This window comes from Theropithecus gelada, chromosome 3 (genome assembly GCF_003255815.1).
Source record: "Theropithecus gelada isolate Dixy chromosome 3, Tgel_1.0, whole genome shotgun sequence".
NCBI classification, from domain to species: Eukaryota; Metazoa; Chordata; class Mammalia; order Primates; family Cercopithecidae; genus Theropithecus; species Theropithecus gelada.
The window spans coordinates 80,755,245-80,773,126 of record NC_037670.1 but is presented as its reverse complement, the minus strand read 5'-3'; the positions used below and the strand labels follow the sequence as shown (position 1 = coordinate 80,773,126).

Sequence of the window (17,882 nt, the reverse complement as noted above, 5' to 3'; positions counted from 1 at the left end):
TCAAAAAAAGAGGTGAGGAAAGGGACAATGAGGAAATCTAGAAGCAAATGTTGAGAAGAGCATTAGGAACCGCCCCCAGGAAGCAGAAGAGACCCAGTTCCAGCCCACCTCTGCTATTTACAGTCATTTAGCCTTAGGCAAATCTTGTGCATCAGGCTTCTTAATCTATCACATGAAGCTAGTAACATCTGCTCTGACCTAGGTCAGAGTGGCAGACAAGGGGAAAATGGCCATAAAATGTATGTTGTCCCAATATCCCAACATTCTTCATATGTGGGTCAATTTTTGTAGACTCTGAAGACCCTTAAAAGAGTTTCAATAGGCTCAGCACTGGAGGGAATTAGAGGAGAGGAAGTGCTAAGGAAAGAAAATTCATCTCCTTGTAGCATATCCAGGAAGTACAATGTTTCCCAGTAGACCTTAGTTCCACACCTGCACTTCCATTACAGTCACTGTACCCAGGAAGCAAACCATTGATTTGCTAATGGAGAGCTGTGCACCATATTTTTTTGTAAACTAAAGAGGTTTCAAATTGAGAATCACTAGGACCTGTTACATCTCTGTTAAAATGAAATCACACAGGGCAGTGTCAGGCGTGCAAAGCAGCATGTAACACAGAACCGACAGTGTGCTCTTGACTAGATATGTACTGATATCTATTATCTTAAACGAGACACACAAGAATGACAACCATAACTCCAGGGTAGTAGGATAATAAATCACTCCTTTTTAGTTTTATGAATTTTTCAAATTTTCTTTAAAGAGTGAGTATTATAATAGAGGAAAATGTTAAAGTAGGGATACACCTATATAGTTACATATAAAGATATATACAAATACAGGACTATATAGAGATGTTTCCATGTTTCAATTATATCACATATAATAGGGAGGAAGGTTGACTAACAGTGGATTAAGGCTTGGCCTTTCAAGCAAGCTACCCATGTTCCAATCTTGGCTCTAGCACTTAGCTTTACAATGCTGGACTAGTTATTAAATCCCCCTGAACCTCAGTTTCTTTGTATATAAAGTGGGAAGAATCAGAGCCCCTCTTCTGAGACCTTGTTATCAGAAATAAATGAGATAATTCACCAGAATGTCAGCTCCCCAAGGGCAAGTTCTTTGTGTGGTTTACCTCATACTCTCCCCAAAAGTTGTGATGCATGTGCACTGATCACTCTCTCACACCTGGACCCTGTCACCAATGACAGCTCACACTTTCCAGGCAGCAGCCAAGGGCAGAAGCTTCACCTTCAGGCAGGGAGCTGTGGGTGTGACCTGTGCCCTTGGACTCATTAGCACAGTCGTCTAATAACTGATATAAGGCACAGCTGGCAAGACAAAAAAAATAACCCATTGAACGTATACAAGGTCCAAAGGCAAGGGGGCAGCTGGAAAAGAAGCATGCCCCAGCCTCTACTCAGAAGCCAAACTCATCCTATCAGCAGACAGTATCTTCGGAGGTCAGAAGAAGACAGCCCTTGCTATTGATTTCCACAGAATTCTCCCAGCACCTGCCAAGGAAATATATAAAGGCACTGCTTGGAGTTCTGAAAGAATCAAAGATAAACAAAAATAAGAAAAGCTTCATTTTCAGCACCTACTAGCAATAAGCACATAATATACTTTGCTAATCCTCATAACTCTGTAGGATCCCCTCTCTGAAAGAATGCAAATTCTAAACAGGAAGTTAAGACACGCACCTAAAGTGCAAATACAAGGGATGGCTCAGGGAAGCTTTGTGAAAGAGGTAGTCTTGATTGACGAGTGAAATGTCAGCAGGAAGAAATATGGAAGTATACGGCAAGCGGAAACAGAGGGCGTGCCTCATGGTCTCAAACCAGCCTAGCAAGCAGGGACTATAGAGTGAGGTAGCAGGAAACAAGGCTGGCAAGTGCTAAGGACAGAGTTAAGCGGGAAGAGTAATAAAATTTATATTTTAGAAAAAGATGATACCCAGGCAGAGGGGCACCTCTTGTGGGGAGCCACATTACACACCCTCTTCTGTGCTCCCACAGCATGCTGAAACCCCTCTGACACCATTCTCCATGGCACTGCATTGTCTCCTGTCTGTGATTTTGTGGAAAGGCAACAGGGCTCTGGAGTGTGACAGACCTGGCTCAAAAACCCAACTTCACCCTCACTAGCTGTGAGACCTCAGGCAAGCTTTGTAAATCAAGCTTACATTTCCGCATCTATGAAATGGATGAGATGATCTCAAATGAGAGAATGTATTAAATTTGTCATGTAGTGTGCCTGCCATGTAAGAGGCATTCTAAGACTTTTAGGCCCCTTGGTCCCTCGTTCTGAGCTTCTTGAAGTCAGAGATCTGTCATATGCATCCCTATATCTATCCCAACGGCATGCACATTAACTGGCCCATGGTTGGCTACATAAATGAACTATTTGCAACTGTCATCCATACACATCAAAAGATGGGTTATGCATCTGGTAGACCCAAAGAAAGACAGACCAGAAGTCTGATTTTCAGTCCAACTCGCCTTCATGACACTCCCCACATTCACAGATATATTCCTAGCTTCAGATATTGTAAAGTTTCCCCCTTCAATCTTCTCCCATTTAGACATAGCCCTAAAATCAACCCAAATGGTGTCATCTTACAATGGGATTTGCAGGTTAGCTCTTAAAGCACAAGAGAAAATGCAACTCATAAAAATTACTCAAGATCCAACTCTCAGATTATTTTGAATGGGCAAGACTGGTAAGGCCTGACTGAGCCCTACTCATCCTTCAGTTCTCAACTGAAACATCACTTCCAAAGACCTTCTAGGGTCTCCCAAACTGGGTAACACTCCTTCTGTGTGTCCCATAGTGGCCGGAGCTTACCCACCACGTTGCACTTATGACTGCTCATCGTCCTGATCTTTTATGTTTGTGGGAAGAATGATGGCTTACCTGACATCTGCTAGTGTTTCTTCCTTGTCTAACATATAGTGCTCAGCAAATGGCAACTGCTCATATGTTGTTATTGAATTCATGAATGCATTTACCCAAAAATTAATCAAAAATGTTTTCTTTTTATTCTTTTTCCTTCTACTAAGCAATGATTTATAATGAGCAGTGAGGACATCCACCATAGCTGTGGTTTCCTACACACAGAGGGAAAGCAATGAGAAGGCTAGGGAGCTCACATTTGTTGAGCACTTCCTCTATTCCATTCCTCTTACACAAGTTAACTCACTTACAACTCCTACAAACCCTGAGAGGTTCTACCTACCCACTTTCCACCTGACAGAAGTGAGTCTCAGAGAGATTAAGTAACTTACCTAAGGATACAGAACCTTAAAGTGGCTGAGACAGAAGGCAAATTCTGAAGCCTTCAAAGAAAATTAAGGAATTTATACAAAGAAGGCAAAAGATACTACCAAGAAACTTAGACATTAGACAAAACCAAAATAAAATTAATAACAATAAAACATACTGTGTTCTGGCCACCCAAATGCAGGAAATGAGTTGGAAAAAAAAAAAAACCAGTTTATTCTTAGCCTTCTATTTTTAAGAACTTCAACAGAATCCCTGACTCAAATCTGAAAGACAAAGGAAATTTGTTTTGTTTTGTTTTGTTTTGTTTTTGAGAGGGAATCTCACTCTGTTGCCCAGGCTAGAGTGCAGTGGTGCAGTCTCAGCTCACTGCAACCTTCTCCTCCTGAGTTCAAGCAAATCTCCTGCCTCAGCCTCTGAATAGCTGGGACGACAGGTGCACACCACCACGCCCAGCTAATTTTTGTATTTTTAGAAGAGATAGGGTTTTACCATGTTAGCCAGACTGGTCTCGAACTCCTGACCTCAAGTGATCTGCCTGCCTCGGCCTCTCAAAGTGTTGGGATTATAGGCATGAGCCACCATACCTGGCCTGTTTTTAAAATTTGTTTCTAAAACTTAATTTAAATTTATAATGTTTTGAAACTTGAAACAACACACTACAAACCTCAAGATTTCATATAGCTAGACCAAGCTAATGTAGAAAGTAGAGAATGACAAAGAGCTGTTATGTTCTGGGACCTGGCAAAGTTGGCAGGGTGGGAGATGGAGAGGCCAGCTTTATGCTGGGAGAGAAGGCAAGGGCATCTTTATAAGACCAGGCTGAGGACACCACCTCAAAGAAAGTCTAGAGTGGCGCTTTGCAACGTCTGTTCCCTGGAATGAGCTCTACTGTTCTCTCTCTCTCTCTCTCTCTCTCTCTCTCTCACACACACACACACACACACACACACACACACACACACACACGGCTTCATCTGTTTGTTGTTTCTGTTTTTCTAAGGAGAGGCATTATAGCATACTGGTTAAGATCACTTGCCTGAGCTTAAATCCCTTCTCCAACTTATTGTATCTGACAGGCTGCATGATCTTTGGCAACTTATATCACTTCTCCAACCAGCGGTTTCCTCATCTGTGAAATCTGGGTAACAGCAGTGCCTGCTTTACAGGGTGATGTGAGAGTTAAATGTAATGATGAATGCAGGGCATTTAGTATAGTGCTGGGCATCCTGGAAATGCTCAAGAGTCAGCTACTATACTAAAACAGTAGTATTGCATAAATAATAATGGCATTATAATTCAGTAGGTTTTCAAAACTTACTTGATCAAAAGTCTTTCATTGATTATAAAAGTCACAAAAAAAGGTTGAAGATTGCTTTTCTAGAATGGAAAAATTAGATACTCCCAATTCTCCTTATCTTGGAACACTTGAACCACAAAGAAAGCAGGTGCTAATCTCAGTTCTGCTAAGAGGAGGATGAGCTGAAACACTGCCCAGCTTTTCCCATGCCTAAAGGGCCCTGTGCCTGCCTGTACACCCTGCCTCCCACCCCAGCAATGTCCCACTTAACCTAGCAGAGTCACACACTCCTCTCAGATGTCAAAGCTGAGCCATTGCCCAAAAGGGAGGAAAAAAGAAAGTAAAACTGGGTACTTATGAACTGGATGTCGCAATAATCCTTAGAAATATCTAAAGTTATCTTTCAAAACAAGTCCTTTTGATCAATAACTCCCTAAAAACTGAGCCCAGTGACTTGCTTACACAACATCCTTAAGCAGTCTCAGGAAGTTGTAACTCAATGCAGAGATCTCATGTGCTATGACTAGAATTATTGATTAACCCATACTCATTTAGCTTTTAAGTAAATTAAAAGACCACTGGTCTTCACTGAAAGTGTCTATTTACGTCCGGAATGTTTCAATGGAACTGTGGATTACCCAAGAAGTATTAAATGATGCATGTGTATGCGTGCGTGCGCTTGTGCACAACAGGGGAAATGAGCCCCAAAACCCTCCTCAACGGCTTCCGTGCATTTACAGCCAGCTGGTCACATCCTGACAGGCAGATTCTGAAACAGGAGCATCATCAAAGGGCAAAGAGCACTGGCCTCCAATATTTAAATAGGTTCCCCAAAGCTCTCCACTGCAGTGTCATAAAGCGGAAGCTTCTAGACTCTGAACTTTATTTTCCATCTCCTGCCCTCAGTCAGGGAGATAAAGAATGAAACTAAGCAAGCTCAAGGGGTGATTCTGTCCACAGCCAGGGGCAGAGTAAAGACAAGCAGGCAAACAACAAGAAACAACACTGAGGTGGGAGCAAGGATGCTTTTAAGGGTCTTTATTTGCTTTTTGATGGCTAGGAGTTCCCAGAGTACTGGACACACCTGCAGTCAAATGTAAGCATCAAGTACTCCAAAGTCAAACAGATGATTTGGAAATCGTTTCTAATAGCCTGGATAAGTGAGAGTCAATTAAACATTGATGCTAAATTATGAAGCGCCTGGCAGTCTTTCACTTTTTTAAAGTGAGTATCTTTGAGCAAGAGCCATATGGGTGCTGCAATAATGAGGTTTATAAATAGGCTTAATATTCTAACAAGCTGGCTTTGAAAAACCATAACTTGTGCTCTGTTTCTAAGTTGACAGAAAGATACCTCCCAGTTGGGCACAAGATTTCCTGGTATGGGAAGTTGAATACGCAACAACTGCATACACACAATACGAATTCCAGCTCTGCCTTCAGTGTTCTCCAGGGTTTCTGTGTAACAATGACTCACTCTTCTCCAAGTCCTAGCCTGTCTCCATTCTTTTCTCCAGAGACCACTACGACCGCCGACACATAGACCACTTTGGAAAGCTTGGTTCTCAGCCCTCAGTTCCCTCAAGGGACAGGACGTTAAAAGACAGGCTCAGATAAACACAAAATGCACAGCAAGGCTCATATAGTTAACTACAGGTTCTCACGACTACAGATCACATGTGTTTCACTCATGGGAAAGTGGACTGAGATAAAATGTCACAAATAACCATGAAATGAGTGAGGATCTGAACGATCATCTGATCCTCTGGTTTTGTTTTTCATTGGCATGCAGGGTACAAATTGAAAAGAATTGGATATCTCTAGAAACTTCTAATGGGTCTCTTGCATCATTTGTATGAATTAATCTACATGCTACTGAGAATGGAAGGTCTTTGTACATTTCTTCTCATTCCTACCAGTGATTTCATTTCCATGATGCACGTATTAAAAACTAACTTTGCAAAGCTATCCATTGCTTTCTGGCCTTTCCCACATTTTGAACAAGTAAATGCTAATGAGAAAAATATATATATAAACTGGTGGTCTCTTGGCACCTTCCACAAGAATATTTAGGGGTAAGAAAGGAGATAACAGAGTAAGAGAATCTCCCGTCTTACTAGCTCGAATATTTAACTGATGAGCTACGAAATGAAATTCCATGTGCACAATGAGTTTATTTTCCTGCTTGGCCAAAGGTCCAAAGCAAGACCAAAAGAAAAAAAAGAAAAAGATTATAAAATAAAATGAAAAAAAACCTCATTTTTACCTTGAACAGCCCAATCATTAGGAAAGGAAAACAACTAACAAAAACAAAAATTCTAGGGAATTTATTAGCTAGGTTTTCTAGTAGAGAAAATTGTTCTACAGACTCATACTGTCATTGAATTCTCTTAGAAAATGAAGATCATATTCAGAGATAGCCAGCCCCCAAAGATAGAGAACTCCAGTATGTTTAGCCAAAAGTGATGAGATCAAATTCACATGAAGGCTTTGACAGTGTGGTCTGCAGCTGGGGATGGTGACGCCAAAGAATGGGAGAATGCAAATCTGAAGCAGAGATGTGAATAAGACACTCAATTTTTTACTCTTTCCTAGGAGCAAGTGCATTTCTATCTAGCACTGGCCAGGCAGTGGAAAGTAGAGAAACCTAGGAGAAGGTAACTCCAAACTAAACAACCCCAGAGGAAGCCCCACCTGGGGCTACACCAACTCACATGGCAGATCCAGGTTGCCCCAGGGCTCCTGTCCTCCCAAAGCCAGCCCCTCTCTTCACTGTTCTCCCTCCACATCCCCTCGGCTGCCTGCAGACAGCTGGCCAGACACAGAAATCAAATCTCCTGCTCATGCCTGCTTCTCTTATGAGCCTGGGTTAAAAATTCCAGCACTTGGATTACTATTTGAGAAGCCCCAAATGGGACCCCTCCCCAAAGAAAGCTGAACTCTTCCTTTGGAAGGCAAGATTTTTTTTAGTAAACCAAACACAATTTCCTTTCCTTCTAGCTGAAAGTCTATTGCTTAAAGCCGGCAATGAGCTAATCAGTGGCACCAATGAAAAAACAGGGAAAGGTTTTTAGAGAAAGAAAATAGAAAGCAAATGTCACGCTTGTGGAAGCCCAAGTAGTACGTTTTTTGCATAACTGATTTAGTCCTCTATTCACGTATTTACAACCACTTGCTGTGTTATAAGTACTGCAAAACTGTGTGGGTGGGAATGGAAGCGATTTTTGCGACCTTCTTCCTGGGAGCCCGTCTCCTACTTAAATAAACATCAATGAGAAAAGCTAAAAGCAAAAATATCTCTTAATATCTGTGACAGCACTGCCAAAGTAGAGATAAATCCAAAGGATTAAGACAAAATCTCACTCTTCACAGATCTATCCCTGTAATTAGGGGAGGAGTAGGGTTTTTTTCTAATTGAATTATCCACAGAGCTGTTTCAATCCTCCACTTTGTTTTTCCCCTTGTAGATTTAGCCAGAACAAAAACTGTAATCTTCTGCTGAGTTTCACTTCAATGTCAGTCTAATTTTTCTAAGCCTTGCCTACCCACTCCTGCAGTGTTCCTTCCCACTCCCCACTCTGTGCCCTTCCTCCCAACTCTTATCAAAACCAACTCCTGGCAGAAAGCAGCTGCTGGTCATTTACAATTCCAGGTGAATTTGAGTCAGTGCCATGACTCCTTGGGAGCATGAGTCCTTCCTATTTCCTCTAAAATCCTATCTTGTAGTAGCATCATCTGTGTAAGCCTCCCTGAACACACGCTCTGTAAATCTCAACAATTTAAATATGGCAAAATGAGCCCATTGTCCAAAATACAGGGGAAAAAAATGCCAACTAGCAGATGCATTTTTGGGGACCATTTTGAGCTCTTCTGTCAACTGAAATCAGACGAGCATTGGAAGCAAATTTTCCTGAGCTATAGTAGTTACCTTCACTGAAACTATGCCAAATCTCCCAGAAATTGGTGCTTTGAATGATTCTTTCATTTTTTTACCAATGACTAATTTCAGTCAGTGATTTTGTAGTCAGAATGGCAGTTCTGAAACAACATTTATGAGGCTTGATTTATGATAATTAATCATTCTATTTCACTAATGAGCTAGGCAAGACCTTATTTATGAAAGTGTTTATAATTCCTCACAGTTAGCAGACAGAGTTTCCAGTGACAGCCACATGGAATGGTATACTAAATGCAATAAACTTTTGTGGGTCATCCTTAGAAAAAAGTCAGAGAGACAGACAAAAATAAGTGTCGAGATATTAGTCTGAATTTGAACTACTCCTAAAACATCTGGAAGGAGCTTTCAAAGATTAATCTTTCACTACCATGTTTATGTATGTATCTAGATGTATCTCTAGACTACAGGAAAAGTCTTGGTTATTTAAGCATTTTCTTTGTTTGGAATCTGGATAAACAACAGTTTAATGGTCTTTGGATATCCAATTGTGACTTTCAGACAAAATGCTCCATGCACTCTCATACTGATTGTCTAAATTATTGCTCTTCTGGTGGCCTTAAGGGAAAGGAAAGCTGTATTTTGGCAGAACATTGAATACTGGGTCCTTGCAATGGGTCCTTGGATTTGGGTAGAAAAATAGATGGAAGGCCTTAAAGAGAAGAGAAGGGGCATGAATGGGCAGAGGTAGTGCAGTGAGGGAGCACTGTGGCCAGAACTGTGGACTGTTCCAGGAGACAAGGCCCAGCCATATCCATGGAGGCACCTCTGGAGCAGGCACAGGGAGGCCAAGCCCCCTTAATGGAACCTAAACTGCAGAAAGGCCTCTTGCCAGACCCAGAGAGCCTCCACGCAGCCAAGCTTCACTTGGCCCTTCTGCAGTGGGCTAGGCTCCAGGCTTCAGGTCTCAACCCTATGGCAGTGCCCTCTACCTCCCAGAAGGTCCATGATGAGGGCTCATCCCATTTGGCTCCCAGGGTCATGGTCTCTTTCTGCCCTTGGAATACTGGGAATGACCATACTGGTTTCTGTCTCTGTTCCAAACCTATGTTGTGATGGGCATGATACTAAGTAGTCAATATAAGTTTCAAGTAAAGTTATGATTACTAGCTGGCCTAAGTAAATGCCAATATTTTGAAAAAGTAAATGCCAATGAGAAAATATACATAAATTTTTGGTCTTCTGAAAGCTTCCTTCAGACTATTTAGGGGTCACACTAAACTGTATTCTCTACTTATAAAATTTATAGATATATTAATTTGGCATCATTCAGACATACACAGAATTTTTCTGCTTACTTTGCTGGGCTATAGATTATATCTCCAGACCTTCTGTTTAATCTCCAGACTTATCCAACTGCTCTTGCCTTCCCCATATCTCCCCTCGTAGTCAGTATGTCCCACACTGAACTCATCCCATACTAAACTCTCTACCCCCATTCATTCTGTTCCCACCCACAACAAGACCTGCAAACGTGTTCCTCCCTCAGTGATCCTAATCTAAGAAAATGGAACCTGGGGATTCAAGCTAAAAACCTGTGAGATGATCTTGATTCCACTTTCTTCCTTATCCCCCATATCCAAGTCCTGTTGGGTCTACCTCCTAAAAAGTTCTCACGTCCATGCCTACTGATAACGGCTTCCCCTTGCTGACGCCCCCTGGTGGATGAAGTCGGACCTGGCTCCTCTCCAACGGTGTCTAGAGCCTTCCCCTCCTTCCAGTCTGTGCTGCAGCTTCTTGGCCTTCTTTCATTTTCTCAGAGGGGCCATGCTCCTTCTTGTCTTTAGATCTTTGCAGGTATAAACATCCCGGGCCTTAAATGCCTAGAATACGTTTCCCTAACTCTACTTAACTACTACTTACATAATCTTCATGTCTGAGCATCAGTCTTTTCTTCAGAGAAACCTTCTCTGAATCCTGGACCAGGTTTGGGTCCTCTCTTCTATGGTTTGACAGCTCCCTGTGCTGGACTTCTTGCAGCACTTGTCACAGTAGGTAGTAATTTATGGAAATATTGTTTAATATATTCCTCTACTAAACATCTCCCGAGGGAGGGAGCCTTTATCTTGTTTTCCACTAATTCCCTGGTGCTTAGCACAGCACCAGGAACACAGTAAGTGCCTGAGAAATATTTGGTAAGTGAACGAATGACTGAATTTTCTGCATATGGATGTGTATCCTTCAACTATGTAAATAAAACTCATTACCTAAAATTATCAATTTTTATATCTTCTGGATGGAATTATTCTCTAAGTTTTTTCATAATCTCACAAGCTAGGAACATCTAGCTTTGTCTTACGGTCATTTAGACTCATTTATTTTGTTTAATAACAGCTGTCAAGAGGACTCTGTATAAAGAGTACAATAAAAGCCTGAAGAATACCAACACTTTACATGAATTCAGTATACTGCCTCCAGAAATAGAGTGTTGCATTTGTTGTAGAATTCATTTTTATTGCTAGTGAGAAACCTATGATGGTCATTCTCAAAGCTGTCACAGTCTATTTTAATGTGGCTTATATTTGTTAAGTTGGTGCAAAAGTAATTGTGGTTTTTGCCATTAAAACTAATAGCAAAAACTGCAATTACTTTTGCATTAACCTAATAACAATCATTTCTTTAGTTGTTTCTCAAAAAGCCAGGAGATAGGTCCTATAAACACTTTCCTTCCATGTGGGGAAATGGAAACCAAGGCAAGTAGTCTTCCATGAGCCAAAGAAAATTAAAGATTGAAAACTAGAGATGGTAATGTGCAAACCTCTCTGCTGAGGGCTGCTTCCCAACTGACAGAGGCATGCTGTAAAGCTCAGTCAAAATATTAAGCACTCCGCTGCTAAATATTGAGTTGTAATTAACTAATACACTAGCATAACCAAATTACAATAATCTAGTGATGATGTACTAGTAAACTGTATGAGTAGTCAAGTAAAGAAAATTTCACTGTAAATGTGAGAATCTACTTACCCCTTTTGATATTCACATTTTTTCACTTTTAGTATACATTAAGAATGTATTTCAGAGAGATTTAACTTGATCTTTATTAAGAAGAGAAAGACTCAAAAACAGTCCTTCAAACACAAATGTCTCCCTTCTCTGAATCCTAGCATGTAGCATCCCTATCACTTAGTCAGCAATTAACTATTGCCCTCCCTTTTGTTGTTGATTTTTAACCTTTTCACATGTATGAGAACTATCTTGTTTCCCTCAATATATTCTAAGTTTCCTGATGGTAAGGATTTTCTTCTGATATTTTCAGATCCCTTCTGAAGCTCCTAGCACCTAGTACATAATGGAAACCCAATAAAAATATGCTGAACAATCTGTTAATTCCAATTGAATGGGAGAGTAAAAGGACCAATTAATACACTAAATATGTAATCTGGAGGAAACAAACAATGATTTTTTAAAGTATTCTTCTGGAATTGCTTTTCTGGTAAGATTCAGGCAATGCCTTCTTCCCTGGGTCATCTCCTTGCAAGAATTTAACTAAGAACCAAGATTCTCAGACCCACCGCTCCAGGCCAAAGGTCTCTCCATGGCTCCATATTGCCATCACCAATAGCTACTTGAACATTCCAGAGGCTACCAGTTTAACATATCTACACCCAAGTTCATCATTCTGCTTTATCGAAGCCGGCTCTAATCTCCATAGTCCCTAACGAGGCAAATAACACCAAATTCACCGAGACGTCTAAGCTGAAAGAACTCGCAAGACAACTGCTCTTCTTTCTCTGCTCTAAATCTATGTTCTGTCAATTCTCATTTCAAACATGCCCCCTGTTCTTTCATCTTCAGCAGCACTACCCCAAATCAGGCATCTTCCCCAACTGGTCTCCAGGCCTTGAGTCTCATCTCCAATCTGTCCTCCACCCTTTTCCCAGAATTACAATCCTGAAATTCAAATCTAATTTTGTTACTCTCCAGCTTAACATCTTTTAACAATTTCTTATAACTGAAAGGATAAAACACAAACTTCTAAAAATAATATGTATCATAAAAATATATATATATTTCTCTAGAAGATATGAAAGAACACCTAGAACACAGCACTTTTTTGTTGTATAGTAAAATGTGTTCAAATTACTCATCTCCTCAAACTATAAGCATATATATTTTGTGTAAAACAAAAAGTAAAATTTTAAATGTCATGTATTACTACCCGGCCCCTGCCTTCCTTTCCAGCATCACCTCTCATGACTAAACTTCTATCTGTCCCTCAATATTGCACTAGATGAGCTGCAAGAGGATACCACACATTAACCTTTAAGGAAAGTAAGGCTCTTAGGCATTGATTCGTAGGAGAAGGTAATCCTATTACCCGGACCAATTCAGGGGCCAACTACTTCTGAGGGGACAGGGCAGATGTCTCTCCAATAGCTCCATGTTGCATGACAGCAAATAGACCCAACCATATTCTCTCCTTGGGGAATTCTCAATGAGTGATGAACATAGAGAAGATTCATTAGAACTCAAGCCATGTCTCAATTAAGTGCAAGCAACTTTGCCAGTAGTCCATAAGAACGGCTCAGAAATCTCAACTAGTTGATTATGGGCTGCCTGGAAGACTCCTTGTTTTTCTCTCACCTTTGTAAAAGGTTTCTTTGCATTTTTGCAAAAGGCTGACATTAATGAAAAGAGTCTAAGCAAGTTTATTCCTTATGACTCTGATGAGTCTGCTAGAATGAATACACAATTCTCTGTAATCTGTAACACCTTCTCTGGCCCTCCCAGGTAGAGGTAGTTTCCCCCGCATCCCCCTGGAACTATATTCATCACCTCCAGGTACTCATGTCAGTCTCTGCCACTAGCCTTCAAATTGCTGAAAGTCAGGTAAGTATCTTACCTACTTTTGCAAACCCAGGGCTTAGCAAACTGACTGGCACCTAATGGACACTCAGTAAATGTTAATTGAGTAATCCCATGTTGCCAGAACACTAATTATATCATTTAAAAATTCAGTTAAATAGAAAGAAAACAGAGAGGGCTTAAATAAGAAATTTAAAACCAAAGGCCCAGGCTTTTTTGCCTATGGCTTTTCTCATCTTTGCTGTGTAGGTTGGAAGAGTCACTTAACTTCTCTGTACATCAATAGGGTATTAGTTAAGACTGTTTCAGAGAAACTGAATTCAAAACATCCTAAGCAAAAATAGAGTCTAACTAGCTCATGTAGCTGGGATAGCTGACAGAACTGGAGACACATCTACAGGAACTGGGACCTCCAGGAGCTGACCCAGGGATTTCCACTCATCTTTTCTGCTTCCTTTTGAGCACTGGCCTCACTGCCTCCTACCATAAAAAGGTCTTCTCTGTGAGGTGGGAAATGGACCCAATGGCAGCCCCATGAAAGTCCAGAAGAAAACAAAAGCCTCCCTTTCCCACAGTCAATACAGAAATGTCAATGAGAGACTCTAATGCTTCTGTTTGGGATCCATACCCTACTTGAGACTAACTTTTACTGCCTGGAAGGTAAATTCTGTGATTGGCCAGTTGTACTATGCTGGGGTGAGGAGTAGAGTCTGTTAGCATAGTAAGGTGGATGGGAAGCTTGCTGCATAGACAAAAACAATAGTTGTGCAGTCTATTAACTTAATAGCCATTCTCTTGCCTTTATATTAATAATATTACTTTAGGTAATGCAAAAAAGCATCATCATCTTCATGGAGTGTTATATAAGCATAAAATTTATTATACCGACTACCTCATAGTTGGGCAAAATAAATATATGAGATTAGATAATTATAATTGTGACAATAAATGCCAAGGAATAAGTAAAACCTGCTCTCTTGCTCTCAGTTTTTCAAAAATGCAGCATAGAAACACCTTTCTGTCATCATCTAGCAGGCTGGCAATAGAAAAACTTTTGGTCGGGACCCAAGGTACAGTCATGACCCAATTGCTCAAACACAAGGAGCCCTATGAGGCTTCACCAGGGGTCTATAGAACACCCGCAGCCCTATTTCCCTGACTGGAAGATTCTGTAACAAAAAAACAATTGAGAGGGACTCAAAAACTCTACCCAGTCCTCCAGTGAAAAGAGGTATGACAACAGCTCATTGGGACGAACTGAGGTTTATGGAAAAGGAAAAATGAGGCACCTCTCCAAAGAGTAAGAGGACAGCATCCCTCTGACAGTTTCAATTAAGAAAGCTCAGGTGTGTGGTATTTGTTCTCTTCTCACTTAGAGAAATGGGAGCATGTGCATAAGATCATCAGGGCCGCAGAGCAAGGCTGAGGACCAGCACCCTCCCTGGAATCACAGCCAGCCTCTGAGCATTAGTGTGCAGCACCTCGCTCAAGGGGCATGGGCACCATCATCATAACAGACACCTGGGCTTGCAGGTGTCTATAATCCCAGCTAAGATAGTGTTCAAAACTCGCATTTCCAATATTTGATGCACTGTTAGTATGTTGATGATGCTACAATGCTAAGTTAAGAGTTCTTCCTAATTCTTTCTTAGAGAAATATGTAAAACAGCTCTATGTTTCAAATATGTATTACTGTATACTGGGTGGAAGTGTAGACACTGGGGATAAAAAGCAAACCAAAAGCAAGTGACCAAAGTGAACCAACAACCCTGTCTTCATGGGGCTTATATTCTAGCTGGGGGAGACAGACAATAAACCTAAAAATAAATAAACTATACAGCATTCGGACGGTGGGAAGTGCTAGAGAAAAATAAAGCATGGCAGGGTATGGGTAGGGGTTGGAATGTATAGGGGACACTGCCCTGTAGTATCCTCAGCTGTTAATTCTTTGCAGGTGATAACCACAAAAATCCTCTTGCTCTGGTAAAGACCACCCTTCACCAGTGTGAAAGAAGGGCTATAAAGAGGGGAAAGAGAAAGCCCGCACGATCACAACAGTGGGATTCAGCCCTGGGCCACAACTCTGCCACACATCTGGCCCAGTTCCCACCTCAGTTTAGATTTCTATGCCCCAACCTGGGCAATGATGTTAATAAAACCTGCATCCCAGCTAGCTCATGGCACATTGCGTTGACAGGTCTCATGGCCATAAGCTGTCCTAAATATATAGTTATCTTCATTTTGAATATTTAAAAGCTCACATTTGGGTTTTTATGCTTCATCACCTATTGCTTGAGCATCTACTATGTGCTAAATGCTGTTCTAGGTATTGCAGTGAGTAAGTATCTGTCCTCATGGAACTTACATTCTAATGGAGGAGATGAAAAATTCAACAATAAATTAAATACTGGAGATACAAACAAGAAGGAGATGAGATACCATTGAATAATCCAGGCATGAGATGATGAGCACATCCTGAACTTGTCTCTCAGACAAGTTGAACTGAATTCCTCACCATCTGTGGTCACCTACAGAGCCCTTTCTATAAAGGTGTCATGGTAATAAATTGATATGAAAATCCAATTATGGTTTGAGCCTTTCTAAAATGTTGAAAGAGCAGCTTCCTTTCTCTTACTGACAATCTGTTGTGTGGACAAATATGCACACACCCTTCCTTCTCCTAAGGGTTTCTATTTTGTGGACTGCAAAAGTGTTATTCCAACTTGTGGACTGCAAAAATGTTATTCCAAGTTGTATAAAAGAGTGTGTGCTTTGGTTTCCAGAGTCTTTAGCTATTTATTCCAGCACTGCTGTTAACATTTAAAAAAAAGAAGAAGAAGAAGTGGTAAGCATCATATACTGGTAAAAATATGTATAATAATAACAACTAATAGCATATTCTTTTCAAATTAGAAAATGAAGCTAAAGATCTTACGTGATTGCTGTTGGGCAGCATGTTTGCTGGGAAGGATAGGTAGAGGGATCCAAAAACACACATTTGGGGAAGAATCGCCCCACACTTTCCATGTTCAAGAGCACTAGGTTCTGAGTAGATGCAAGAGACTAGAAAATGAAAATGTGGCTACATTGCACTGCAACACCTTGGGGAGAGAAGCCTAGCAGATATGAAACTGAGAAAGCTACAAGACAGAGTGTTGTAAGTGCTAATGCTTTTCCGCACAAGTTCCCGCCTCAGCATTGCTGATTTGACCAAACACTTGTCTCTAGCCCAAATGTCTCCATGGAGTCGATTTAAACTGAAAAGCAGCCCAAGAGAAGTTGTTCCTGGGTGTGTGGATATGAATCCCTCTAGTAAGCATGGCAAGGAAACCAGCTCGACAACACTTTCACATTATATACTTCGGGCCCAGACTTTGTGGACACAACAAACTTTCTGTGTGCAGCGCAATACAATCGGACGTAATGTTCACTGCATATAACATGAGATTACTATAAACACCACTCCGAGAGCTGCTGCGTTGCAGGCATCTAAACTGTCAGGAAAGCCTGCCAGCTAGAGACAAGGTTTCCAAATAAGTTTACAGCCTCCACTAGCGGTGGCTAGACAAGTCAAAAATCCAATTATTTGGCATGGTTTCCCATTGAAATCAATGGCAATGAAGCTCACTTGGACTATATATGGAATGGCTTTTATAAATTGCACCTGTCAATAAGGACCTCTTAAAGAAACACATACTACCTTAATGCTTCTCCTTAGAAACTTTGAATATCAAGCTGACTTAGATCAACACATTTATTTGTCTTTTGTTTGTGTGTGTGCTTTCAAAAACAATAACAGCAGCAAAACAAACAAACTGGCAGGAAGCTGGTTTTCCCATCAGTGCCCTTGTTAGAAACAGAATGTCTAGAGAATATGCTTGGAGAAAAACCATATTTTTAAACCACACTAGATATCTGATGCCAAATGTCTGATGAAAGTAGTATCTGGTAATCATGGAAGGTGTCTTTGGGACTTGCCTAGTGACTGAGGAGCAAACTGTGAATGTATGTACAGCTATCCCTCAAGCTTCTGACTGGAGTGACCAGCAATTCATTAATGATGAAATATTTTTTCAGGAAATACCACGTATTTTCAGGTCACCTCTCCTCAGTACCCAAAAACAGACAGAACCCAATGAGGTGAATGAATTCAGAGATCTCCATCCATCAGGGCAACTAGAATTCTGGCCACTCCATTTCACTGTTCGAATATTGCAAGAAACCTCCAATATTGTTTCTGCCCCCCACTTTCTCCACAAGAACTTTTCCTTCTAGTAAGCATTTATCCACCAAAAAGAACCCTAGGAAATATCAGAAGTTCGACTGGGCTAAGGAGAGGGAAAAGAGAAATGTAGCAGCCAGAATGCATGTTGAATTTTAACTGTTGGTAAGTTTTTGGACCACCTGCCCTAGTGTTTGCAAGCAGTTTGCAGAGAAAAACTCTTCTTTCAATTTAAAGTCCCTGCCTGGGTCCCAAACTTTTCTCCCTGGGCAAAAAGGATCAGAAACACCTCACTGAGTATTGGGCCACCATAACTGA

At 40.9% G+C, this 17,882-nt stretch overlaps 1 protein-coding gene across 9 annotated transcripts in view; it reads right to left on the bottom strand.

Annotated features, from left to right (window-relative positions):
• PDE1C (phosphodiesterase 1C) overlaps nucleotides 1-17,882 on the bottom strand; it is a 661,967-nt gene that overhangs the window by 301,637 nt on the left and 342,448 nt on the right. The gene's annotated exons all lie outside the window — the stretch shown is intronic.